The sequence below is a fragment of the Drosophila willistoni genome (assembly GCF_018902025.1).
Source record: "Drosophila willistoni isolate 14030-0811.24 chromosome XR unlocalized genomic scaffold, UCI_dwil_1.1 Seg144, whole genome shotgun sequence".
NCBI lineage: Eukaryota > Metazoa > Arthropoda > Insecta > Diptera > Drosophilidae > Drosophila > Drosophila willistoni.
Window position 1 is genome coordinate 6,345,237 of NW_025814057.1, and position 27,945 is coordinate 6,373,181.

The window sequence follows — 27,945 nt, forward strand, 5'->3', positions numbered from 1 at the left end:
GACAGCCATTTGGCACCACCAGGAAGTGAAATGTGTGCTGCTACAACGAAATCGTATAGAGAGTCAGAGAGAATTAAAGTTGTTTCGGTTTCCTAGAATTTTCGCTGTGAGGCGTAGCAACTGTTTACTGTGACATGTTTTGATTTGTGTCGTCGCAGTTTACGAGTCTTGTCATATGTTTAGTGGGCCTCCTCCATGGAGGATGGCTGAATGTTGTTATCGATGACATTAATAGCAATTGAGTCTGGGGCTTTCATCAATTACATGGACATGAATCTGTGTGTGCGGTTGTTGGGTACTTTGGTTGTTTGCTTGTTTTGTTGGGTTGCTTGGTTAGTTTTGGGCCTACGCAAAAAGAGCGAAAATTGTAAATTATGACAATGGCCAAATGATTTCCATATTGTAAATATGATGGAGAGGGCTTGATAAAGCCCTGAAATGGCAAACTTGGCTCAATGATCGCCAGTCGAGCCAGTCTAGATCCCCCATTCAGATTCTGATTCAGAGTCAAAGTCAAGGCAACAACAACTGCAGCAGCAGCAGCAGCAAAACTTAGCAAGGTTTAAGTAATTTTTGCAAGTACCGTTTTGCCTTGACCACCACCAACGATGTCAGAGCGGTGCAATCAAGTCACTTGGAGTCCAACTCGAACTCGCGCCGAACTGTATTAACTCTTGTCTGTGACCGTCTGTCCGCCAGTCTTTCGCTCTGTCCCAATGCCAACTGTTGCCTGTATGTATGTATGTACTTGGAACTGGAGACTGAGTATTCCAATACTGGGTACACTGGGCCTGGGCCTGGGCCTTGCTGTCAGTTGAAAGAATCTTCCTGTTTGCACAAAACGTCACGTTCGAGTCACGTTTCCAACTGGCGGAGCCCATCAATGGTGGCCGGTGGTGGTTTAGGTGAGGAATGGGGAGGATTATTTCCATCAGCAATTGATGCTCATGTCTGTTGTTGTTGTTGTTGTTGCTATTGTTGCTGTTGTGTTGCTGTACCTAGTTGATGTTTCCCACAAATTTAAGGCCGCATTTGGTCGCGCTGGCGTAACGCAACAATTTCGCAATCACCTGACAATGTGACAGGTAATAGTCGTGTCCAGCCCCAGACCTAGACATTTGCATAGCAAAAGCCCATACCCCACACTTCTCCTTCTTCTTTTTCTTCACCTCCTCCTTCCTCAATATAGTATATCCATATCCATGGTATAAGGTTCAGAAGTAATTTCGGTTGGTCATCTCCTTATTCAACCCGGCCACTTGGCAGCATACTGTGATAAGTAATTGCATTGCTCACACACACTCGCAAAAATTGGTTCAACCTACAGGATGGATGGGGTCCAAAGAGACGAGAGAGAGAGAGAGCGAGAGAGAGAGAGAGAGATCAGGGTCCCGGTAAAGAACTGAGCTGAGTTGCGCTGGGCTGAGCTTAACTGAGCTGCTTTCGCTTCCCATTCATAGACAGCCAGAGACTCTGTCTCCGTCTCCGCATCCGTCTCTGCGTCCGGCTTCATCTCCAGTTCAAGTCGATGCAAACAGCAAACATAAATTGCTGAGATTTCTCTCTCCTGGCTGGCGTTGCCTTGTTATTAAAAAAGTTCAACCCACATGAGAAGCAATTTGCAAACAGTTAGAACGTATCAGTACAAAAATAAAAAAGAGGAAAATAAAAACACATTGGGTTGGGCTAACTTTCTCAGAGCCGAATATGATATACCCTTCCTTTAAACTGTAACCCTTTATTGGAAACCAATTTATACATTTTCTATCAAATCATTTATCGTTTGCTGGCCTATAGCCATGGTTTTAACCATTTCCTAATTTTATGGTCAAGTTTTGTATCATAAAATGATTTCGTTTCGCTGTTGGTAAAATTGTAATAAAGGAAATAGTTCTTCAGATTTTGATGCCATTTCAAAAGGTCTTGAGGAAAAAAAAGACAGTTTGCCCAATTCTTTCACGCGGTACTTTAGTCAATATGGAACCGATTTAAAAAGTTATATATATTTTTAATTTAAATGGGCATCAAAGTTTTGAAAATATAGATCAACTCTTGAGCATTGATTTGGTCTTTGAATGCAATGCATATTTCTGGGCAAAATGAATATACCTTTTCTTGCAAGGGTAAACAAAAATTGCTGGATATTGTGCTTTAGACAGTGCGAACGAGAGAATGAGATAGAGTAAAGAGTGAAACTGAGATCTTAAGTGGCCAACTAACAGCTTTAATTGAGCAGGATTAACAACTGCATGAGAGCTGAGAGATTTTCTCGAGAAACACATGTCCATGCATTCAAAACAAGTCCTTACAAATTCGTTAAATTTTGTTTTTTTTTTTTTGGGTTTTTTTGTTGGAACTGGCACAATGAAAAGTATGAATTTTTAATTGCATCTACCATATCAAGAAGAGAAAACTACTTCTGAGATTGTATGGAAACAAATCCTGATTATTCTTGAATGGAAGTTGGTTAGTTAGAATTAAATTGGTAATATGAGCTTGAAGCTAAGTTCCTTTTACATCTAGTGAACGTATTTAAATGGTTAAACCTATGTTAATATATATTTTATAGTTCCTTACTCAATACAAATCAAAGATATTGATAGATTTCTAGATGTCCCAAAAATGAATGCAAAAGTTTGTTGTCCATAATAATTAGCTCTTTCTTCTGTAATCTTAAATAATTAAAAAGAAAATCGTAAATGAATTATTTTTACCAAATTTTGGAGGGCTTAACTGTTATATATTGTATAGTATATTAATTCATATTGATGTAATAAATTCATAGTGTAGAGTGGCTTTAAATTGTTATAACAGTTATTTATGGCTTTCAGCTTTCTTTCTTTCGCTGTGCTCCTCAAGCAATGCCAAGTACCAAGTGGCAATCTAAGAACACTCCCCCACCCCACCAATCCCACCTCTGACGACTCCTTTGCCCAATGGCAAAGTGCATTATGAGATTTATTCAATGGTTCAACAGCTGGCACAGCCAAACCTTCTTTTATTTTCTTTTCTGCCTTTGACTTGGCGTTTTGTGATAGCGATGCTCGCTCCTCTCCACTTTTATTCATTCGTTTGCCTTTGACTCTTCTTGTCTTGGCTTGTTTGCTTTTCGCTGATTATTTTTCACTGATTAAGTTTATGGTTCATAAACCTGAAAAATATTCAATTCCAAATGTTGTAGGCTAATTGTATGCACAGTCAAACAAGGAAATCGAAATACTAATATGCATGTGTGTTCCCTCTGCTTTATTGTTAACTGTCCACTTGCCTACAATCACCACCTGCCTTGGTCGAGTGGTGATGGGGAAGGGGGAGAGAGAGGAATCGGCGAATTGAGTGTGATTTTGGGCTGGGTTTGGGTTTGGGACATTCTGTAATTTGCAATCCCCTTGTAAGAGATGCTTCCGCCAATCTTTTAATAAGAATCAAACAGTATGCTTGTTGGAGAGACTAGTCTGGCGAGCAACAAAAATTCAAAACCATTTCGAAACTTATCACTGATCGTGCCGGTAGGTAGGTAGGTAAGTTGGCAGATAGGTGGGTAGGATGGTTGGTTGGTAGCAGCAATTCCTCTCAGTGGGCAGAGCCAGAGAGCTAGAGAGCCTTATTACACTATGTTTTGTTGGCCCCCTATTTTGGTCCTGGTTCAGATGGTCAGACCATCTTATGGTCTGTGCCAATCATGCGTTCTCAGCTCTATACTCCACACTCCATACTCTGGTTGACTGTACTCTACTTATGCCGCTCCTCCACTCCATGAAAACAGAAGTTCTTGTCGCTGAGTTTTCTTCTTTTTTTCTGTTGTTGTTGTTCGCCTCGAACATTGAATATTTCAAATTGCAATCAGTTGGCAGGCATCTTTTTTACTGGCTACCGGTTCAGATCAGTTCTCAGGTCTCAGTCCCAGTTGCCTGCTGCTGCTGCAGTTGGGGCGGCTTTTTCTTCCTACTTACTGGCATTAGTTTCAATGCGCTTTAATTTATTAAAATATCAAATTTAAGTACATGCTTTGGTTTAGACTCCAGCCAAGTCATTGAGATTTGTGTGTGTGATTAGTGGCATTTGAAATTGGAGAAGGCCACAAAAGAAGTGCTGCAGATAGAAGCAAAAAACGTGTGTGTTGGTGTGTGTAGATGATGAATTGGAATGTTCCTTTGGTAGTACACCATACTTAATTATCAATTATCAGCAAGAGCTTTGAAAAATATCACTGCAAATGATTACGAAATAAAATGTTTTGGTTTGAAAGTGGATTTTTTTATGTTTCCTTTTTCGAATTGAATTTCCTTTCCTTCCCTTGAATAAACATATGTGTGTGTATATGCTCTTAAGATTATGCCTTACCTTCATTTTATCTCTTGGTTCTTGTGGCACATTTTTGTCGAGACTAATAACTTTGCACTTTAGCCTGAAAGGCAACGTTGCCTTGCCACGCCTCCACTTCTGGCAACACACACACACACACACACACACACACACACACACACTATCTGACCCATTTTTGTACTGTCTTTCAAGTTTGTTGCGTATTAATTAAACCTTGCAAGAGACCCAACAAAATAATAATAATAATAAAAAGAGTGCAAAAAAAACAAAAAATTGGGAGAAAACCAAAAATAAAACAAAGGAAACATAAATTTTCCACTAAGACAGTTTCCTTGTGGACTCATCTGTGTGTGTGTGTGTGTCAGAGAAGCCCAGAACCGTTAGCATTTTCAGAGCGTTGTCGTTGTCGTTGTCTTTTGATGTTCGCTTCGACGCATTAACATAAATATGAGCCAAGAGATAAGTGAAGAACACACCCAGCAAAAAAAAAAAACTCCAGAGAGGAAGAGTTTCTGTTTTTTTTTTTTTTGGGAGGCTGGAAAAAACTTGCCTCATTGACATGCGTTAGACAACAGGAGAAACTGCAACAGCAACAACTATGGTGGGCGGTAGGCGTGTCCTCCAGGCATCTGGGTAGAAAAATCTCAATAGAGATGATCGTAAACACAATTTTCATAACGAAGCCCGAAAATGTCGAGTGGGAGTGGCTGACTACAAACGCCGGCAACAGCAACAGCAACATATTTGACGCATCAGCAACATGTTGGCACAGGCTGAGCCAAAAGATTCAGCATCAAATTCAAATGTTCAAGGTGTGTGCAAGGGCTTTTGGGCAATCAAATGAGGTCCGGTCCATGAGGACTTTCTGACAGACGACGACGACGACGACGATGATGATGATGTTGATGATGATGATGACTACGACAATGGCAATGGCAATGGCTCTCTTTCCCTCTCTGTCTCTTTTGTAGGCTTGATGAGATCCCAGAACGAATTGCAATGCAATGTGCAACACGTTAAGGGTCGTTTGCCGCAGTCAAGAAGAGGCGGCAGCAAAACAACGCGCAATTTATAAAATGTCTTAATTTTTGCCTTTTTGCCAGAGAGTGAGAGAGAGAGAAGGGCGGAGAGGGAGGCTGGCCGGTCGGTTGGTCGGTCGAAACCAAAATGCCGCAGGAAGGCCGCATGTTGTCCAGCAATATTATTGCAAAGAGGTAAAGATGAGACGGCAGCAGCAATATTTTATAGTTGCCAGTGTATCGTGTCACGATTTACTCACATCACTAAAAAGAAACCTTGACCAGTTGACTAAAATGACTGACGCTGATGCCTGTCAGTTGGTTGGACAAGTTGTTTTTGTTGTTGTTGCAGCAGCCTGTTGCTGCTGTCGCCGTCATCAATTTTTTCGCAGGATTGTTGCTGGCGATAAATTGCATTTTAAGCGTATTCCCTGGCATTATTATGACTTTATAAACTCTGCGGGCCTTATGCTTTGTGCACTTTGCATTTTGTTGTACTCTTGCTATTTCAATATGGTTGTTGTTGTTGTTGTTGCTGTTGTTGCTGCTGCTGCTTTCTCACCGCCCTAATGCAACGCCTATTTGGTTGAACGCATCTTGGCCAAAAGGTGTGAGCTATTTTTATCCATTTTGATTGGCAATGATGAAATGCTCGCCAAGTTAGCTAGCCAACCATCCATCCATCCATCCATCCATCCATCCATCCATCCAGTCAGCCAGCTAGCCATCCAGAATGCAAGGATCCAGTGAAGAGAGAATAGCCCTTGGTTTTGGTCAATCGGGCCACTTGATGTGCTTGCTGGTTCGTAACAAGATAATTGCTTAATTTGATTAGCAATTGTTGCCTGCGTTGCTTTTGCTGTTGCAGCTTCTGGCTGGGCGTGCAAATTGCTAACAATTTTGATATTTAAATTATTGGAGCCTGTTGCCCAGTTGCCTTGTTGGCAAACAACCTGGCAGAAAACAACATGACAGCTCAATAAAAAGAGAGGCATTCCAACAGCCCAAAAGGAATGGTGTGTAAAAATCCAATTTTCATAAGTGGATGGACGACCACGTCCTTAGCATAAATTAGCAGATGCAACTTCCACAAAATAGGTCTACCTACCTAATTATGAGAAATTCACTTAATTCACTTCATCATCATTTCGAAATGCTGGTGAACTTTATTTTTATTTTCTTCCCTTTTTTTTGTCATCTGTTTCAACAAATTTATGTGAACTTTATAAAAATGAAAAATTAATATAATAATCATCAGGTTTTTGTTTTCGTTGATCGATCAAATTGCTACACAAATGACCGAGTTATGGCTGACAGCAACAGCAGCAGCGGCAGCGGCAGCAGCAGCAGCAGCAGCAACTAACAAACAGTTACATGATGTTGCTGCTGCAACGGCTGCAACATTGTCGGCAATTAAAAGGCATTAAACGTCTTCTGAGTGAAGCTTAAAAAGCTAAAAGGATTGGCACCGACACTCTCGAATATTAATATCATCGGGGTCCCCTTCCCCCCTTCTCCTCCCCATCGCGTTCTTTCTCAACACAGTCTGGGCACTTTCAGTCTCAAAATTTGGCCCTTCACTCCGAACAGCATGTTATATTGTTGTTGTTTATATTCTTCTACTGATTAATCACTTTAGCGCGTATAATAAATTAAAAATTTCAGCAATTTTGAAAGTCAATTAATCATTGAGAAGGCTCTTCTGTTGTTTGCTGTTGCTGCTGCTGCTGCTGTTGTTGTTGATGTTGCTACCTTTGGTAGGAGAGACGAAAAAAATGTCAGGCCCATGACTACGCTAGATGATGATGAAGTAGCCATTGCTGCTATTGCTGCTGCTGCTGCTGCTGCTGCTGCTGCTGCTGCTGCTGCTGCTGCTGCTGCTGGTCTCTTCTATGGACTATGAAATGATGATGATCGGTGTGGGCCTGCCAAAAGGTGCGGCTACCACTTTCTTCATCCTTTTTTTTTTGTGTTTTTTTGCTGCTGCTGCTGCTTCTCAAAGAGAAGGCGACATATTCTTTGGCAAGTTTTTCAGTTTATTTCTTTACTTTTTGCTGCGGTGATAAATGAATGTGAGGGTCAGTTTCGTTTCCAGGAGCAGCAGCAACAGCAGCCGCACCAACAACTTTCAAGATATACGCGCATTTGTCAGATAAACTTGCAACGCCTTTCCCATTGTCAGACTGGCTCAGGATAGTTGTTTATATGTGTGTGTGTGTGTGTGTGTTTTTGTATGTTTGGTTTTACTTTGCTTTGGTTTGGTTTGCTTTGAGACTTGGACTCTCCGTAAAATATGATCAGTGAGTGTTGAAATTTAAGTTTTTAATTTAAGCGATATGATGAAGAAGGAAGGAAGAGCTTTGCCAGCACAACTCAAAGTTCCAGATTCTCGCCCAAGAGTTGTGAACCACAAAATGAAGCCATTTTCATATTTATGCGCTTGTTTTTTTTTTTTGTTGGGTTCTTCTTCATCATCATCGTCATCATCATCATCTTATCGAAAGAAGAAAAACGAAAAGGCGACGCTTCAATTGGCTATCGACACACTGACTCAGAGTAGCAAATTAAATATGGGCAAACCATAAACGATACTGACAGGCCACAGTCGGAGTTGGAGCTGAGCGGAGAGTGCGGGGATACAAATCGCATCCTCTGGCTCTTAGCTGAGTTATTAAGGCATCTTTATAGCCAATCTCAATGAGGTGTGAAGTGCAATCGTTGTTTGGGCTTTTTATTAATACGCAAAAAGGAAACAACACAAACAAAAAAAAATGAGAAAATGAAAACGTATACAATATAAATATATAGATACACTTGCACACACACACATACATATATCGGCATACATATTTCTTATATGCTGTTATTGAGATTAAACAGCAGGAGCAGATCGCAACGTATTGATTGGGTGGAAAGGCGATTTTTGTGCTTCTTTTTTTTATGAGTTTACTCAAGCGGGAGTCAATTTTTATGGGATTTGCAACAAGAGAGAATATTATGTATTTCATTGGTAGCCAACGATTTCTTTGGGATGGATTTCGTTTACTGTTACCTAAGTGCCTGAGAACGATATTGAAATGGCCTCTCATAAATGTGTAATTAACTTTAATTAGGCCAATTGGTCTACGAGGTGTCCTAAAAGTGTAGACGAACTATTAGTAGGTCAAAAAATGATGTAAGAAACTTAAAAAACATTTTTATTATCTACAAAGTATGAGTTTCCTTAAAGTAAAGACATTCATTTAATTTGTATTTGAATTATTTTATTTATTTTAATTTTAATATAAACAAATGATCTTTTATTCTCGAGCATCTTTTACAACTTGTGCCATAACATCCTTCTCATAAAATTGTACTGGGATATGAATTCCTTGTGTACTTTTTCCAAATTTGAATTATTCACATGAGTATGCTACAAAAAGAGAAAACACATACATGTAGATTTATATTGAATATATGAAAAATCGTGTAGCATTAATTTTAAATTTTTGTGTTAAAAAATTGCCTAAAAAACCACTCAATTTTGCGAATCTGTAATTCTGTTACTTTTTGGACGATTTTCAAAACTCCAATATGAATTATCTTACTGAAAAATGATCTTGCAATATTAAAACCTCGAGTATTTATATCATCTCCAATACGAAATTAAGTTTTTTATATATCCAAGTGATTGATGCTATTTAAAAATGTACTAAAATACGCTCAGATAAAGATATAAATTTTTGTAATCGTTTCTGAACTGGCCTCGCGAAGTCAACGTTTTTTCGTTTTTTTCTTGCCGTAGCAAGAAAGGACATTGAAGAGGAGTTCAGCACCGCAAAAACTGAAAGCCCAACTTCATCACTTGAATTCAAAATATGAACTGATTTTATTGAAAAACGTCTTGTGTACATCAAAGAATTCTTAGACTCTAAGAGGCGACAATTGTTCTTAAAAATGCTTACTCTAATGTTTATATTAATGCTTGTTTATATCATGCACAGCGTTGGCGACTTGATATTGCGCCGTTATTAAAATCTTGAGTGCTTTCCCACAGAGTGTGGATGCATGTTTTGTTTATTTCTTTGTTCAATCTGATTTGGTGAAGCCGTTTCAGATGAACGCGATGTTTATTCTTAAACAGACATAGTTCCCTGAGATGTCCTTGGTGAACTCTATAGATTGGAATCAAAAAATTTCGGGTCTTCCAAGGATACAGGATATACAATTTTCTAAAAGGGCCTTTTGTGAGCTTTTCGAACGACATTCCAGGACCTGAGGATGGCAATCGATGCGCATGGACAAAGACCTAGCCGCAAGGGCATCCAAATCGTCTTTAAAATGGCCAAGTGATAAACACTTTTCGTTTTTATGAACTTGTAATCTTTTCCAAGTCCAAATTCAACCAAGTGGTGAAAAATATGGGAAAAATCACAAAATCCTGAAAAACAGAAAATCCTTCATATCTCAGCTACTTGCAGGATTACCGTGATGTCCTTTTCACAGGTTATTGTCCTAATCCTACAAGAACACTTAAAATATTTGTGACTCTTTTTCTAAACCCAATAAGTATGCAACGCTTTTATGCTCAAAGTATGCAAAATAAATTTTCCACTTAAGCTAAAAATTACAAGTCTAAAATACAGAAAACTGCTTATTACTCGGCTATTTAAAGGATAATCGGGATGGCCTTTGGCCAGACGAAACTCCTTTTTCATCCGCATCGACGGTGGTCACCAGGTCCTGGAAAGTCCTTACCAAAGCGGAGAATAATGTCTTTTTCGATCAATTTCATGAGCTGCATTCCTTGATGACCCCAACTCTTTTTGATGCCAATCTGTAAAGATCATCAAGGACATCCTAAGGAACCATGTCCTTTCGTCCTGCGGCAGAATTTGTGGTTTTAGAGCTAAAAAACGAATTAAGGATAATTTTCTCGAGTTCAGTACTTCGCAGGACATTGACTGATTTCGACAGCACATACCTTTTGTGGTCCTCCAAGATCAGGACTATCGATCTGCACTCAAGGATTTTCAATATCCTTCCAAAAATATTGCTTGAATTTTTGTAGGGGGGTGAGTCAAAAAAATGGCCACAAAATCCCAAAAAAAACACAAATGTCTTTATAACTTAGCCTTTTTAAGAACTATCAGGATGTGGGTTTGTCATGTTTTAGTCCTTGATAACTCGCATCGACTGACATCAGCAGATCCTGGAATTTCCTTCTGGAAACTGTGATGTAAGGACTTTTTTGTTTCAGAAAAAATGGCAAATATCTTGAAAGCCCTTTAAAAGATCAGGATCATAGTGTTGTCAACAAATTTCAATCGCCCCGGACCATAGTCAGGGCACAGGACATCTCGATAGTCCTGCGGAGAGCTGAGATGTCAAGGATTTTATGATTTTTCTCCCCGTTTTTGGCCCTTGGTTCAGTTTTCAACTTGGAATAAATTATAAATCAAAGAAGCTGTAATTTCCCATTTCCTGCAACGAGATGTAGAAAATTAAAAATTTGAATGTATTTATTTGATAAGCAATTCACTAGATGATTATGTAGACTCGTGTAGTATGTAAAGTAAACAAGTTTATTTCAAGTTTTTGCCACGCCCCTTTCCGCCCCCGCAATTTAAAAAAAGCGTTTATCTCAAAAACTAGAGACACCATATTTGGTATGTATATTTGCTTAGTAAATACGCACATTATGTATGTGTAAAGATTTTGCCACGCCCCTTTTCGCCCCCGTAATTTGAAAAAACTCGAGTATCTTCCGTATTTTTCTAACTTATGCAATCGAATTTTGCACACTTAAATTTGATACTAATATCCAGCAAAATACCAAATTTGATCAAAATCGGACAAAAAACAGTCGAGTTATGCATATAAACGGCCAGAGTTGGCCGTTGACTGGTGGGGGCGCTAGAGTGCTCGTATGATTGAGTGAGCGAGATACTAAGATATGCTTGTAAAAAGCATGTGTAAATGCATTTGATGCATTTGTTTAATAAATTTGAAATATTTGCTTTACTGGTGTATGGTATACCTAAGTCGGCGAGACGACTTACTTACTTCATTTCTATTCCATTTCTATGTAACTTTACAGCAAATAGTACAAGTAAAATGTATTATCTTCAATGCATTCCCTCTCTTTTTCGCTTTTGCGTTTTCTTACCCATCCATTTGGCAATTGGCAATCGCATCTCTTAGCTTGCATTTTGGCCATATTTCATATTTAAAGCGCTGATCTTTTGCTGAGCCTGGGCCCTTTTCGTTTCAGTCAGACGACAGCTGAGGTCGTTCACTTGTCGTCTTAATTAAGTGCAGGCAGATTGCTGATGTTGTTGTTGTTGTTGTTAATGGAGGGAAACGCATTTTGACTGTGGCGTCAATGAAATCCTTTAAGCTGACAGCAGCAGCAGCAGCATCAGTGGCAGGAACAGGAGCTAAGGGACTAAGGGAAATATGTTGGGCCAGTTGCAGCCAATTATTTATTAACATAAGGTATGGTTCTTTTTTTATTGCGGAGAATTTGTACGAAAATTTTTAACTTTAATGACAACAAATGTTGGCCAGTTGGGCTTTATGTTGCTGCTAACGGTTAACATACAAATGGGTTCAAATGGCGTGACTTCCTGGCCACATTATGCGGATTTAAATTTGAATTTGGGAATCGAATTTTGTATTTTGTTCATCTGACTGCGCCAAGTGCCAAACGAAGCCCCCCCCCAAAAAAACGAATCGTATCGAATCACAGACGCGATCGCAAAATTCACGCCATAAGTAGAATGTGATTTTCTCGCTTCGTTCTCGTTGCCTGTGTTGCCGGTGTTTGTTGCCTTCTGCTTTCGTTTGCTGTTGTTCTTGTTGTTGTTGCTGTTGTCGCGTGTTGCTGTTGCCGTTGTTGCCTTGTTACGTTGACCAAATATGAGCAACATCACGAGAATCGTGCGGATTAACCTTTGCATATATTTTACAATCCCCAAATTCGAAATCCCAATTTCTGGGTAACAAACATAACAACAGCAACAGCAGCAGCGACAGCAACAGCAACAGCGATGACAGCAGCAGCAGCATCAGCAACAACAACAACAACGAGCAGAGCAGAGAGAGAGGGAGAGAGAACATCATTACCAAAGCGGCAAACCCTTCGCTATGTATTTTCTTTTTACCCTCCTTCAACTTTTCCCCAGCCATCTCTTTTGCTGCCGCCACCAAAAAGATATCGCGAGAATCGTAATGAAGTTATTTGTCCTGCGGCCATGCGAAATCAACAACGCACACACACACACTCATATTCGCATATCCTTTTTGGCAATTGCAATGTGCGCGCCCCTGTCGCATAAATCATTTGCCACTCGCACGAAATTGGGCATAAATTTGCTCCACTTTGGAGAAGAAGGCTCTTTGGCTTTTGGAGGAGCACCAAAAATAATACAAAATAATACAAGTCGATGGCTTAACGAATTCAACCAGCTGAGACTGAGACTAAGACTGAAGCAATTTATTCTTTTTGGCTTAGAGATGGCAACGTGACAATTTTATAATTTTTCTCTTTAGATTTATATGAGGGGAAGAGTCGGCGTTGTTGTATAATTATTGTTCTTGAAGTTATCTTACCTTAATTTTAAGATCAATCACGATGTTATTGTTGTTGTTGTTGCTGTTGCTGCATCACAATGGATTGGAATGGCCGCACCCACTCAGCTCAATTGTGATTCAGTTGTAAAGTGAACTTTCCATGCTCGAAATTAGCAGTGAATTCGGTTATTAAAACAGCAAATCCAAATCCAGACAGTTGCCTCTGGGTGTTAAGCGAGAGAGAGAGAGAGAAAGAGAGAGAGGTGGAGAGGTGAGCAAGGATCCAGACCAAGAGCAAGACCCAGACCCAGTTATTTTTCGGTTGTACCTGCTGTGATAAATCAACGTGAGACTAATGCGAGCTTAACACGCGAATTATGATTTTGCAAATGATGTGAAGCGGGAATTTTTGCTTATATTTTTCGGGGTTTTTTTTTCAAGGAGTGTGGGGGAGAAGGAGAGTCAGGCCAGTTGATTGCTTTATAATCGCCTTCACATCCACATCGTTGTGGCCTTTAATTGCAAGTTAAAAGAGTCGTCTCCTCTCTGTGTATATGTCTCTCTCTCTCTCTCTTACTCCTTTTTGGTGTCTCTCTTTTGAAAAAGTGACCTTTTGAACTATTGATAATTAGTTTTGAGGCACTAAAAGAAAACGAGACGAGAGAAATCAACAGCAAATCAACACATGCGCCTCTCCCTGACACACAGACCCACAGACAGTAGTGAAGCAACTAACGATAGCTTCGGTTCAAGCATTTAACCTAGTTATTATGACTGCCATTTATTATGGCCAGCAATTGCGGTAGTCTAAAAGATGGTCGGCAATGTGTGTGTGTGTGTGTGCGGGGAGGGGGGGGAAGGGGTCTATTTTGGGTTTGCCTTTGCTGTGGCTTCATTGGTTCCTGCTGCGTGGGTGTCCTTTTGACCCGCATGTCATTTATAGCTGATGCTGATGCTGCTCCTGGTCCTGCTGTTGCTGCGGTGTCCATTTTGCGGTGGCCTCCCTTGTTTTTGCCAGCCTCGGCCCTTATTGTGTGTGTGTGTGCGTATACGTCTGGGGGTCAGGTCAGGAGCAGAGCCACGACCACGACCACTGTTTGTCACCCAACAACATACAAAGACCGAGATGGCAGTAGCATGGGAAGCATTGGCCATTCGCTGACAATGGCACAGTTTTGCATGCAATTGACTTTCACAGCTCGTTGCTCTTTAGTGTTGCTCCTGTGGCATGGGGTGAAAGGATGTCCGTAAGGATGGAGGCATATACTGAAGTCATTCTACCATGTTAAAGGCTGCTTCAATCCAACACCTTGTGAGAGCTTTAAATAAATATGCATTCCGTATGATTTTGCAAGGCAAAAATAGGCGAATATCTAGCTAGAATGCAATACAAATACATTTTAAATGTTACTTAATCTTGAAAATATAATATTCTTGTAATATCCTTGAAAACTCATACAAATTTAAAAAATATCAATAAGAAAGTGTGACAAAATTTACAAACACTTTTGAGATTTTCAAGGTAGGGTAAAACTATAGAAATAACTGTAGACCGATGTTGTCAGGACAGCCCCGAATATCCTTTGAGAGACAAAACTATATTTTTGGGAGGTTGATGTTCAATTTTGCATCACTTCTTGAAAATTACTGATCCAATTTTTATAATTTTTTAAGGGTTGGAGTTAAGCAAAAGTCACTCTATTAATCATTTTAGATAAAAGGACACAAAATCGCATTTAAGGATCTTTTTGGCAAATGTGTTAAACAAGAAAGTGGAATTCCTGTAACACCGAAAGCAACAATTTGCGTAAATAAGTACATATATTAGAATCTAATAGATTATATAGATCTGATAATAGATTTGATTTGACCTTATTGAAGTTTCTGCTTAATTTCAAGCCAATTCACTCGACTTTATTATGAAAATAGAAAGAAAACTCAAGCCATTTCAATTGAATTCATTAGAAAAATAAGTCAAGTCAAACTAGATGAAATTTCTAAGAGGTTTATCAAGGAGTTTGATTTTGTTTTTTCTCAGGCTGCACTTCTGTCGATTTTAAAGCAAGAAAGAACTTTAAGAATCTATTAGAAAACGCTTAAAGTTCACTACACAAATACTTCTCATCTCATCTGTGTCTTAAGTTTTTTATATTTGTGTTGGGGAAAACTTTTGCAATCATCAAATCATCGCCTTTAACCCTGTCAGCACATCTCTCTCTCTCTCTCTCTCACTCTCTTTACCTTCCTATGTATGTATTTTGATCCCTTAACCATAAATACAGAGCTGAAGAGCCAACATAGTTGCATTTTTCCCTTCTTTGAGTTGAGCTCGTCATAAATTTTAATACACATTTTGGTTTGCAAATTGCCACAGTCAAGAATAAAAAGGAAGGAAAAGAATTGCAATTCGCGCTATCTCTTTTTGGTATGGGGGTAGGGTAGGGTCTCTCTTGCTTTTCTTGGTTGCCATCGTCCTTTCTTTCCGCTGCTGCTGCTGCTGTGACGAGCACGTCAACTTTTGATTGACTGGCTAAGTTCAACCGATTTCCTCCTCCAACTTCTGTCTCTGCTCTCTCCCTCTCTCTCTCTCTTGCTCTTGCTCTTACTCTCTTCATACGCACTCACATAGAACGAAAGAAACGGCAGCAAATTGCATAATTTTTACATAAAATATGCTGACGTGCATTCATAATCATAAAAAAAAGGGTTAGCAATTCTGTTTTCTCCTTCTGGTCTGTTATTTATTTGGCCTCATGCCTGCCTACATACAAACTTTCATACATATATAAATGTATATTTGTTTTAATATGCAGCCTAATAGGCACTGGCTTTGGGGGTCTAACCATTCCTCCACTCAACCCTCTGCTTAACCCGTCTCCCCTCTCCTTTCTCTCTCTCTCTTTCTGACTTTAAAACGAAAAATTGACAAAATGTATGCAAAGTTAAAACAACAAACACAGTGCATAAAATATTTATGATGGCGAATTGTGTTGGCAATATTTTCAGGTTCAATGACGACTTCTACACAAAAGTTGCGCCCTCCCCCTTCCTTTCCTTCATCCATCCATCCATCCATCCATCTATCCCTTTCTCCTTACTCCTTCCTCCAATGGAAATGAGTATGCGAATACGAATATGAATTCAAAAATGATTCATGCGTAAAACGACAGACAATTGTTGTTGTTGTTTTTGTTTTTTGCGGCCAAGTTAATCTTACAGGTGGATGTATAAATTCGAATCGAATCGAATCGAATGGCATGGAATGGGTCGAGTTGCCATGATAATGGCAAAAGTTCAATAACATCAACCAACATGACCAAAAACCCAACACAATTTCTCCCTGTTCGTTTGCTTCACATAATATAGTTATTTGATTTCCATACAATTCAAACAAAAAGTACTACCAAATGCAAGATTCTCAATTAAACTGCATACAAATTTAACATGCAATTTTTGTCATTTTCTGTTGTGTAATTTCGACTGAGTGATTAGTGAGTTACTCGCCGCAATTTAGCTGGTTACTTAAACATTTTTAAGTCCTTTAAAGTTTAGGGAAACAAATATTTCAAATTCGTTTTTCTAAAAATTTGTCAGAAATGAAGTCGGAAGAGTTGAATTAGTTTTGAATGCCAACCCATGGAAATGAAATAAATTAAATTTTTCCCAAAATAATCTGAACTACACCTACACAATTTTGAAGTTTTCAAGAATTTTTATCTTCAATTTTGAAGCATTTGTATCTTAAATTTCAAAGACATTTTTTTATCTTAATTTTCATCTTCAATTTTGAAGCATTTGTATCTTAAATTTCAAAGACATTTTTTTATCTTAATTTTTAAGAACTTTTATCTTAAATTTAAAAGATCTCTTATCTTATCCTAAAATTTGACGATCTATTATTCGTAAGTTTGAACAATTTGAGATGTTAAATGTTGCAGATTTTGAATGTTAAATTTTTAAAAAAAGTGTTTAGTGTTGAATTTTTAAGAATTTTAGTCTTCATTTTTTAAGAATTTTAATCTAAAATGTTTAATAAATTCTAAGTCTCTTCGGATTAGGGGACTGAAGAGTCACGAATATTTCCACATATGAGAGAGGAGAAAGGAAGGAGATAGTATAAAAACTGACAATGTAATGTTTGACAAATGCTTCGATTATATAAGAAGAATGTGTGATTGAAAAGAATTCCTTTAGCAACTTGTCACATCAGCAATGTAAACTCTTCCCCTCTTTCTCCCACTCTCTCTCCCTCTTTTTCACTTCTTATTGTTTAAATTACGCCTTAACCTAAGTATTCTACTTTTTTCTAAGTTTGTTGCTCTTTTTTTGTGTATAAAACTTTACATATATCACTCATACGCCACATAGAGCGACCCCCAGAGTATGCTTGCTGACTTGTTGTTGAAATAAAATAGAAAATTACAAATGCAGCAGCAAATTTATTGGCCAATGCGTTGAGATTGACAAAAATCGTCTCTGGGAACGGGCTTTGGACTTGAGACTGTGGCTGTTTGAGTGATCCCTGATCGCACATTTGCCAACCGACAACGGGCAACAGGCAAACGGGCAAACGGGCTAGGCCACTGCCATTTGCGATCGATCTTTGGTCTATGACCATGGCAAAGCTAAAAACCAAAAAGGCGGTTTCCAAGTTTGTGATTCTGATTCTAAAAATCCTGATGCGGCTATCGCATATGCTATTTTCCGCTTCTGCTGTAGTTGTTGTTGTTGTTGCTGTTGCTGTTGCTGTGTCGTTATCGAATGAATTATGGGCAATGAAATTTTTGGCATTGGACTTTTTGTATTTGATGTTGGGACAAAGATTTCTCTCCATCCAACATTACGAAATGGAGGATGATGAACTTTTCCAAAAACTTTGTTTCTGCTCTTTCTATTTTGGCCCAAAACTTTTCATTCATACAGGAAATTGAATCTTAAATCTCTTAGATTTATGACTCACCTTAATAAGCAAATCAAAGGACAGACAGATAGAGAGGCAGAGAGAGCGAGAGAGAAAGAGTAAGTAAGCAACAGGTAATAAAACATTTATTTTTTCCTTTCGTTTTGCCTGAAATTATATTTTCGGCTAAAACATTAATCATAGGTGCCTTCTTCATCGTCTTCATTGAATAGAAAGAAAAGCTTGTAACCACTAAAAATGGCCATAAAAATTGAGTTATTTAGCAGGTGACGATGGCCCAGGGTCAGTGTATTTGTCCACTAACCAAAGCAAACCGAAACCGAAACGAAACGAATCGTAACGAAACCAAGCCGAAAACCGTAAACCAAACAAACAGCAATCAGTGCAAATGCCCAAGAGAAATGCAGGTCAGCGGGCAAAACAAAAAAAAAAAGAAGCAAAAAAAAGGAAAATCAACATGCAAGGCACACAAAATGTTTTCCCAACTCAACTGTTATTTGTGCGTATGTGTGTGTGTGTGTGAAAGTGTGTGAGTGTGTGTGCTTGGAGTATGTAAAACAAAAGAGTGGAAAATTATTACAGTTGCCAACCAACACAAAGCGAGCAGCCACCCAAAAGAGGTGCCTGGGTGGTTGGGGTGGTTCGTTTTGGGTGAGTGTTGTGAGAAGGGCGAGAAAATTCAACAGCAAAACAATTACTACAGTTGCTCCAATTACGGCGCATAAGTGTAGGAGGAGACAAGGAAGGGACAAGGAAGTGAAGGAGATGTTGCCTGCAACCGCAACAGCTTGCTAGAGGAGTTGAAGCTGAAGTGGATATGTCGAATATTTTTCCCTGACAAGCAACGCGATAACAATTTTACATACAAAGCAAATATTTTCCAGCTCGAAGCTTTCAGAGGCTGGCAGCCAGATAGACCAAAATGGCAACCACCACCAAGTTGGTGTCCATATGCTCCTCCATTTGCTAGCGATGACGATGATGATGATGATGATGATGATGACGATGATGGCGATGATGATGCTGTTGCTCTTCTTCGCCTTCTCAAAGTTTTATCAACAGCTGCTGCTTCTCCATGTAGTCAACCCGATACTCACATGCATGCATATATGACCCCTTAGGGCCTTCGGGGTGGCGGTTCCTGGGATAAGATAAATGAAAATTAAGTTTCCCTTGCATTAAGCAAGCCACCAAATATGGCCCTGATAATTGGCCTTAAGTGCTTGCAGTTGATAACTGTTACACAGCTGAAAGAGAGCACATGGATAGAGAAAAACAACGCTGCAAGGCTAACGCTGACAGGAAGTTAAGGAAAATTGAGTTTTTCTTTCTTCTACACTCTCAACCCAATGGGACATATTTAATTCTCACAATTTTCTGCCTGGCAATCACTTTAAAAACGATTTTATTTCATTTCATTTTGTTTACACTTTGACCTACATTGCCACTTGGCCAATCAAATTTGCATGCAATTTCCAATTCGACTAGCTTGGGCAAAAGAAAATCCAGTTATTTGCCATAAATAAATGTGGTAAATAAGTCACCGCATCGACTTTAATATGCCATGTACTGAGTGAAACAATTTATTGAATTAAGTGAGGGAACAAATTCGAAAACAAATCGAGCCTGTAACAAACATTTGGGCGACTCTAATATACCATTTCACACTATGAATGCTGGGTATAAAAATATCCACATGAAGAGAACAAATTCTCCTACTCTCATCCTTTCACTTCTTGGCATTCTGTCAGTTGGCGTAATATTATTATATTTAACTTAACAATATTTATCAATTTTTGCCACAAAGTCAACCTTAAAAAATGGAAAAAAAAACAACATTTAAAGGTCATTTCTATTTTCATTTAAATTTCTATCAATAAAAGGATTATTTATTTATGGCTTGTAAATCCATTTCTAATAAATATTTCAAAATTATCAACAATCCAACTGAAGATTACATGAACTCGAACCTCAAAGCTTTATGGCTTAATTGTTTGAATTAAATGAAATTTAAGAAACTATTTGTTAAATTCATTAAAAAACTTTTGTTTTCCAGTTGCTTCATATATTTGAAGCATTCATTTGCGAAATGCATTTTCATGGTCATGACAAGTTACCAATAATATAGAAATATATGCATAAAAAATATTAAGCTAAACAGACAACAAATAGAAATGTCATACCTACATAAAAAATGTATCTAAATTAGTTAAGCAACCAAAAGTTATACAAAGCAACTTTGATGTAATAGCCATGAAAAGGATTAAACTATTAAAAAACAAGGAAATAGAAAATTGGCATTGATATTAAGAATTATTTGAATCTCTTAACCGATTAAACTCTATAATTTTCGGCTTGAAGAATTTACCAAAAAAACGCTATATACAATACAGAATTCTTGGCCTGAACTTAGGAAGAGATGAAAATAATTGGGATAGTGGAATAGAGGAGAATTTTTGGGGCCTAATTTGGATGCGGGAATATTTCAATATTTCGATAAACACCTTTGCCTTTGTCTGGGATATGAGGTAATTCGTCTCCTGAAGTTTGAATAGATTTATTCCAGAGCTAAAATTTTTACTGAGGCTTATTTTGAATCGAATGTTTTTTCCAAAAGTTGTTTATTTATTTATAAATATATTGCATACTTTGAAGGGCAAATTCCTCTCCGCATTCCTAGATACGCTAGAGCAATAGGTTTAATTAATCTGTTTATAGGCAATTGCTTATTAATTATCCCAATGACTAAAGGCCAATAAATAGAAATTGAGGCAAAAAAAAAATATGGATCTTTAATAAATTTTATGCTTAGTTTTTGTGAAATTATTAGAATAAGAAGAAATTTTAAGTGCTTAAGAGTGACCAAATAAATGTTAAACAAATATTTTACATTGTAAATTCAGCACATTGTAAATTCAGACTTTTATCGTTCACATTGTGTTGAGAATGTACAAATAACTTGACAATTTGCTTTTGGCAGGAGCTGCATGGCATGAGCAAGAGTTCCCCATTACAGGTGGAGTATGAGAGGCAATTGAAGTTGGAGACCTTCATCTCTTTGGCATCATCACGACAAAGTTGAGTTGCCAAGTTGGTGAAAGTTTAGCCAGCCAATCGGTTAAAAAGAAATATCTTGCTAACAGAGACATGAATTTCAATACGAATTCCATTTTGTAATCCAACGATCGATCCATCCATCGTCATCCACATCGTCATCGTCATCATCATCATCATACGCAAGTCTTATGGCAGCTGAAACATGGCAGCAAACAGGATTTTGTGGCCAAGAGGAGCAGCAAACGAAGGATTGCATTAAATGCTAATTTCTTGCGGATTGTATGATCAATGGGTACAAACCTTATTTGGCAAGGGACACAAATAATGGTAGTGAAAATCCATATAACTGTGTTCCCATTTCATATCGAGGGTAATGGAATATATGCAAAACAGATGCTAAACAGAATCATCAGAGTTTCGTGCAATATATGCCTGGATTAACTGAGTTTAGTCTCACCTCCCACGGGCCCTCCCTCCCTCCACGCTTATCGTGCATGATCGATATTTATTTAATTGAGCAGCCGCCGCCGCTGACGACCAACTCCATGGCAAATGGCCATTAGAATTTTTGCATTTTTTCGCCATATGTTTGCATATATTTAAATGCCACTTTTTGACTGATTTCAAGTAGGCGTGGTCGGCCATACAGAAACCAAAAAACTAAAATATATTTATGCATTTTTCAATGCCATTACTCAGCGGCTGTTGCAGTCGCTCGGCTCGGCCCGCGGCGATTCGTTCAATCGATAATTCTTGCACTAAATGCTACCAAATTAGTTTGAAATTATCTTGCAAAATAAATCGTATCTACCCCAAAAAAGACCTCCTCATTACTCCTACCCCCCACCCCGTTACCCCCTTACTTATCTTAATGGCAGCAGCAGCAGCCGTTGACCGCCTTTTTTATTGCATTTTATGAGCAAAAATTATTTATTATTTGCAGCTTAATTTGCTTCCGAATTGCAATGAATTGAAGCTTGAGGGTAATTTTTGTGTTCTCTGATTTTTAAGAATGTTTTTAGAGTTGTTCGAGTGGGGGGAGGGGGAGGGTAGAATACTTTTGCACCAGGTGGTAATTGATCTGAAAATCGTGTCTAATTACACTTGGCCATACAGTGTAAGCAATATGTATGCAACCAAGCGAAAGGAAAATGTGCAATTTCCACCTTAGAATTCATATCCAATTGAATGTCCGTCCGTTCCAATGGCAAATTGCCTTAGGTTAGCCAAGCAAATAACTCCAAAAAGCAAGTACTTTTTGCTAGCACTGTGTGCAACTGTTTACATCTGTGTCTGTGTGTGTGTGTGTGTGTGTGTGTGCTAGCAACTCGTATATCATAGTTCCGTTTTGTTCTTGGGATCCAAGCAAAAATTCAATAAACTGCAACTTTTTGACTTGCTTCCGGGCTTGTGTTTTTTTTTTTTTGGCTTCTTTTCGGTTTGAGAATTGTGTTTTGTGGCTCGTTTGTTGTGTTTCTTTTTTCTTTTTGCCACCAACTGTGGTTGGCATTTTTATTGTTTGCCTTGATAGCCTTGTGATTTCGATTTCAGTTTCGGTTTCGGTGTATATTTTTCGAGGGAGATTTGCAACGCTTTGTCGGCCATGATAAAAAGTATACAAACAATTTTGCAGGTTTTTCAATGCATTTCTTGGCTGCTGGTGGCCGCAGGACACACACACAAAATGAACAGCTCCATTCCTGTCCCACCTCACCTTGGCTCCCTCTCTCTCTCTCTCTCTGTCTCTCTCTCCTTGCCAAGTTGAGTCAACAATTTTGCAGTTGCTGCTGCTGCTGCTGTTCATTGGCACTCAGTCAAAAGTCAGCGATGGTCTGGCAAATATTTTATGTTAGAGGCAAACAACTTTGACAGTAAACAGGCAAAAAGGGTCGTCAAGGCGGGACCACACCTTGTCTCCACTTTAGTTACCTCACTTCCACCACTTGCCCATTTGGCTTTCCCTTACAAAAAACACAAGAGACAAAAATAAAATTCTTCTCATATATGTATACGGATTCTCATTCTTATTCTTTTCGCCTGGGCCGGGGCGACAATTCATCAAACAGCAAGACTAAAAGACAGCAAATGAGCAACGGGGGTCGTCCACTGTTGACACTGACATACAGGTTGCTCCACCATTGCCCATCTCCATCTCCGTCTTCGTCGTCGTCGTCGTCGTCTTCAATTCCATCTCCAACTCCAACTGAGTGATGACCGCGACAATGGCGAAAAACGAAAGCTCCAGACGGTGCGATCAAAACTTCCTGGAAATTAATTAAACTCTAACTGGGTAGCCATACACTGAGAGAAACTATTTCAATGTGATTACTAACAAATTTAATAATAATATTTGTAGAGCTCTTAAAGCGAATTTTTCTACAAATATGAAAGCATTTTTCATACTTATTTACATATGTATATAAAAATTTATAACTTTTTCAATCATTGATTCTTAAGTTTTTAGTCCTATAACAATTTCAAGCTGTATTAATAGTATCTATATTTATCGATTAAGCCAAAGTTTTAATTTTTAAGTTCTAGGAAACATTTTTGGGGGATTTTTTAGAGGGCTGCATTTTGTTAGATTAAGAAATTGACGAAATTGACCAACCACTTTGAAGATTCACTAATTGGAAGTATAAAGAGATGAGTCATGGGAGGCGGGGGAGGGGTTTTACAGCCGCCCACAATCAGTCTATTATAATGTCTATAGTTATTTTAGATATTTTTTCTCACTTTTGTTTTTAATGGTCATTTCAAACAACTCGCCGAAGTTGCCTAAGGAAAACTGTTTCTGTGATTCATTTGTACACAAATTGTTTGTACCGATTTTTCTCTGTGTATGGTCAACCATCAGCATTTGGTCTCTAACGAAGTTGCAGCTTCAGCAGCTCCAGCTTCAGCTCAATAATTATCGACGCTTATCAAAAGACACCGTTACAGATGCTCGCACATGAGCAGAGAGGTAAAGTCAACAGCCGCCGCAGCATCAGGCCGCATCAGCACCAGCACCACCAAGTATGGACACACACACACACATAGACAGTGTGTGTGTGTGTGTGCCTAGGTCTAGGTCTAAACCTAGGAATGCGGCTGACTTGGCGGCTGCTCCTGGAGTCCAGCAAGTAGGAAAAAGAAGCCTTTGTTCATTTCGGTTCTGTGCAATTAATATTCAACGCCGTTGGCTGATCATAATTTACGTGCTGAGTTTACGATGCGAATGCGTCGTCGTCGTCGTCGTCGGAGTTGGAGTTGGAGTCGAAGTCGTCGCAGTAGACTTTGGGTTCTTACCAGGGGGAGGAGGCGTTGCCGCCAACCGCCTAGTACAAAAAGGGGGCGTGCTCTTTACATGGCAACTGTGGAATGGGGGTGGGGTAGGGTGGATAGGATAAGCAAGAACTAGACGACAAAAGGGCATGCTATTTACATTTAGACAGAGAGAGAGAGACAAAAAAGTTTGGAGACCCAAAGAGATCTCCACTCACACGTGTTCACCTCAGACATGACCAGAGGCCAACAACTTTTGCATTGCCAGAGAATTAATTCTGTTGTTGTTGCTGTGTGTAAGCTCTAGGCTTTTAGGAATTCAATTTCAGGCAAATTGATAAGTTCACCATGATAAATTCATACAGAATTTTCAACTTACTCAACGACAAAACTTTCCTTTCCTTTGCACACCAAAACAAAATAATAAATAAATCGTAACGAAAAACGAATCCAGGCCAAGAAAGTATCAATGAATGGGCCACCCAGCGTCAAGATATATTCATCAGCTGCTTCGAATGGTCTACCGAATGCTGTTGATGTTGTCCCCATTTATGAGACAGGGTTAAGAGTGACAAAACCCAGAGAGTGAGAGAGAGAGAAAGAAAGAGAGAGAGATAGAGAGAGAGAGACCTACATTTGGAGGGATTGCAATTTAACTGATTTGCATTTGCAGCAGCCTAACGACTTGGACTTGGATTTAGACTTGAGGTTTTTGGACTGAAACTGAAGCTGGAAAGTTGCATTTCTCATGGATTTATGCAAAAAGTCATTCGCACCGCTTTTGCCGCTTTTCTTACGGTTATCAAATAAAAAAGATCGCTTACAATTTTGTCTTTCTTTTGGGACGAGGTCATTAAAATATATTTGACACCCACAATGTCTCCATCTCCCTCTCCCTCTCCCTCTCTCTCTCTCTGTCTCTGTCTCACTTATACAACTAATTAGGCACACGTGCCCGCTTCTCCGCTTTTGCCTTGAGTTTCTTCCTCGTTTCGTTTATAGTTTTGTTGTTGCTTTTTTCGGGGATTCGTGTGTGGTCCAATTAATTTTTTTCTTCTTTTTTTTTGGGATAGAGCAATCAACAAGTTTTGCTCTCCCTTTTACTCATCCGCTGACTGGCGCTCCTTTTTCTCTTTCTAACTCGATGTGTATGTGTGCGTGCGTGTGTGTGTGTGTGTTATGCTTGTTGTTCCTTCAGGTCAATTTGTTGTCCCAATAAGTATAAAAATTCATTTCTGTTCAAATTCAGATCGACTGAAATATACCTCAATCAGATATTGCGTTTTATTTTTAGTTCAGCACATTGTGGCGCCCCCTGGCGTACAATATCTGTTCTATATATCAAAGGGACTGAGTCAGAGTCTGTGCGATGACAATTTCTAGTCACCCATTTTCATTAGACTGTATTTTGGCCGAGTTTTAACCAATTTTAAAAAGTATCAAAAACATGGAAATGTAAAAAACTTGAAAACTAACAGATCATTTTCCTATAAAGAAAAATTGGTATATAAATTTTTGAAAATCTGTATAAAAATGTCAAGGGTTTCTGACAAATTTTTCTAACTAATTTCTATTGAGTGAAAGTTAAGTCCCATTCAAAATGCAAGTTTTCAATCCAGAGTTAAGATTCAATGGAGAGATGCAAGTGGATAATGTATTCTATATACTCTTAATGCCTACAATTGCAGGGTATGACAAAGAAGAACACTTCCCCAACTATGTGTGTGGTCCCTGCGCTTAGATGATGTCGAACAAGAGGCAACAAGAGATTCCATAATACTTTGAGTGTTTTTCCCTTTTTCTCAATTAGTATTGGTTGTCTCTGTTGGTTCTTGTTTTCACCATTGTTGTGGTTGTTGTTGTTGTTGTTGTCATAATCGTTAATTAGTTAGTTGTCCTAAATGGGTATTCGCCTTATTTGCACTTCCTTTTTTTTTTTTTTTTGTTGGTTTCTAAGTCTTTTTTTTTTATTTTGTTTTTATCATTCTGTTCAACTTAATTAATTTGATGCCAAAGTGCATGGCGACCGTGACATGAGTTTCGCTGCTTTGTTAACCCAAATTTGACGCTGCGAAAAAAAGAGAAGAAAAACCTTTGGCTAATTAGCAAAAGTGTGCCTATGTCTCGAGGCTAGCAGCCCAAAAACTGAGACTGAGACTGAGTCTAAGCCAGAGGACTTGAGATTGCCTAGGTGGGCGTCCTATATGGCAATTTAGCCATGTGGATGTGGATATGTGGCTGAGGTTGTGAATGCGGTGGGGCTTGTGTCTATATGCAGTTGCAAAATGCAAATTGCAATTGCTGACTCAGTTACTTTGTCTGTCTGTAAATTGCTTAATGTTGTTGTAAACTAGATTGGTAGCTACATTAGCTTGCTGTTTGTATGCCTGTCTGTCCGTCTGTCTGTCTGTCTATCCGTTTGGCTCGCTGCCTGCTGAATGATGATGATGTTAACCACATTTGGAGCTATTTTATTTGAGTGTTGAAAATATTTAGTTAAGCTGTATATACTGTAACTACATTACACTCAAAAGAGTCTTTATTGCCTATTCAAAAGTCTTCAATTGCGGCAATTTCTCAAAGAGGAATCTAAATTAACTCATACTTTAAACAAGAAGATCAAATAAGCTAAAAGTAGAAATAATTTAATAGAAATTTAAAGGGGATTTAACATTTTTTCCTGAACCAAAACATCATGGATTTTAAGGCCACAATAAAAACTTTAGAATAAAATAATAAATAACAGATAACTGATTTAGACAGAGGCTGGCAATTTGTTGCTTTATTATTGAGTGATATTTATGATCATTTCCATTCGCTTTTTCTATGCTTATTCTCACTTCTTTTATTTTAATTTTGAATAATATTTTTAAAACACACATACAAAACTAAGTTTAAAAGAAAATTACCTTTTTCATATGGTTATAAAACAAATATAATAGTAATATGCTATTGATTTTTGAAGATAGTGTTGTAAAAGAAAGTTATATGGGTTTGAATAGTGTCGTAAACGGTGAAAATATTATCTTGCTAATTGTTTATAAAGCCGTCAAGCATTGCCATTTCCATAACTTATCTTACTTATTTCCTGATCATCTCGAGGCACCATTAAAATGTCTGAGAAACATTTTCCGGAATGTTACTCCATAATCGTAAAAGTAACGCTATATATATGCTCAAGGAGTGTGTGTATGTGTGTGTGTGTGTGTGTGTAGCCTAGGTCATATTTGCAATTGCATTCCAGAGCTCTTTTAGTGTTTACTCTTGAAGATAAGCAAAAGATTTTTATATTTTTTATTATTTGATTAGAGAATGAGCAAATCTTGTGTGAAAGACCGAGACTGAAAAAAGAAACCAAAGCAGAGTGAATGAGAGATACAGAGATGGATACAGATATAGAAACCACAACCATATACACACACACACACACACACACACACTTATAGACATAGTCGACTCATAAATGTCAACTTGGCTAGTTTATGTTTGGCTATAAAAGCGAATCGCAATGGCACTTCAACTGAAGATTAAGAGTGAGGCGATGACTTAATGACTGACCAAGTCAATGCCGAAAGGATTGCCATTCGAAATTGAAATTGAGTTTCTTTTTTCGGAGATACTAGATGAGGTGGATGTTACGCTGAACGATAAACAGTATATAGTAGTAGGGCGAGCGGAGGGGAAAGAGTGTGTCGGACCTGGGATTTCAAGATGCTACAACAACAAGGCCAACAATGTTGAGCCAAACTGACATCGATCGACGACGGGGAGTTATAAAAATGCAGCAATTAAACGCGAAAA

General features: G+C 38.4%; 1 long non-coding RNA gene across 3 annotated transcripts in view; it reads left to right on the forward strand.

Moving 5' to 3' along the window:
* The window catches only part of LOC111519750, a 60,556-nt gene that overhangs the window by 20,283 nt on the left and 12,328 nt on the right, over nucleotides 1-27,945 (forward strand). The gene's annotated exons all lie outside the window — the stretch shown is intronic.